General features: G+C 40.9%; 1 pseudogene; it reads left to right on the top strand.

Moving 5' to 3' along the window:
* The first annotated feature begins 885 nt into the window (after positions 1-885).
* Positions 886-996, top strand: LOC125473985 (annotated as a pseudogene).
* The last annotated feature ends 396 nt before the right edge of the window (positions 997-1392 follow it).

The following is a 1392-nucleotide window of genomic DNA, read 5'->3' as shown; positions in this document are numbered from 1 at the left end:
GGTTTCTCGGCCTTGTGAAGATTTGGTGCTTCTAGTGAGGAAGTGGTATGGCTTGGTTCCTCATTTGGTTTCTCATTGTCTCCTTGAGTAACACCTGCATTCACATGATCATATTCATTAGTAACTTCCTTGCCAACTCTATTGTCAATAACCTTACCACTTCTAAGTGTAGTGATTGCTTTGGCTTGCTCTTGGTTCCTTTGGAGTATCACGGGTTGGCTTGGAAACTTCCCAACCTCTCTTTGGTTCAAGGCATCTGCAATCTGCCCCAATTGTGTCTCCATTTTGGTTAGGGCTGCTGAATGTTGTTGGAGAGTGCTATTTGTGGAATGTTGGAATTGCAAGGTGTTTTGGGCTAATAATTTAACTGTATCCTCAAGGGTAGTGGCAGGTTTTGATTGGAAATTTTGGATTGGATTGTTGTTCTTCCATGAAAAGTTGGGATGATCTCTCCAACTCGGGTTATATGTATTGGAATACATATCATTCCTTGGTCTTTGATTGTAAGAATTCATGAGGTTCACTTGCTCTTGAACATACTCGGGATAAGCCTCCCTAGATGGACATTGATGAGTAGGGTGGTTTGGTAAGTTGCAAATGGCACACACTTCATTTGCTTTTGGCACCATGTTGAGCACGGATTCAAGCTTCCTTTCTAGATTAGCTACCTGCAACAAGAGCTCATGATTAGAACTTGTTTCATAGACTCCAACTTTCTTACCCCTTAAATCTTTGTGTTGAGCATTAGACCCCAACATCTCATAAATGTTATATGACTCTTGAGCATTCTTTTTCTTCAATGCTCCACCTGCTGCATTATCAACAGTTGATTGACAATTTTGGGTTAATCCATCATAGAAAATTTGCATTTGTAAGTGAAAAGGTAACCCATGGTGTGGACATTGGATCAAGAGGCCTTTAAAACGCTCCCAACACTCATTGAAAGGTTCTCCATCATCTTGTTTGAAGTTGAATATTTGTCCCCTTAATGTGGTTGTCTTTTGAGTGGAAAAGAACTTCTCCAAGAACTTCTTAGCCACGGCATCCCATGTAGTGAGGGAACCTGGTGTTAGAGTCATCAACCAACTCTTGGCCCTATCTTTCAAGGTGTAAGGAAACACTCTCATCCTCAAATTCGCTTCACTCACTCCCTGCAAAGGTAAACCACTCACAACATTGTAAAACTCTTTAATATGAGCTAAAGGGTCTTCATTAGGTAAGCCATAAAATGAAGCAAACATATGGAAATGTGAAGATTTGAGATCATAGTTTCTAGCTTCTGTGGGCAGCAAGATGCATGAAGGTGAATTTGGTATGATTGGTTGAGCAAAGTCCTCCAAAGCACGAAGTTCATCTTCGTTGCCCGCCATCTCTTCTTCTCTTTCCCAATTA

Source organism: the organism of the source record quoted next, unplaced genomic scaffold (genome assembly GCF_019419815.1).
Source record: "Pyrus x bretschneideri cultivar Hongxiangsu unplaced genomic scaffold, Pyrus_bretschneideri_v1 Contig112, whole genome shotgun sequence".
Lineage (NCBI taxonomy): Eukaryota > Viridiplantae > Streptophyta > Magnoliopsida > Rosales > Rosaceae > Pyrus > Pyrus x bretschneideri.
This window is presented reverse-complemented; position numbering and strand designations above follow the sequence as displayed.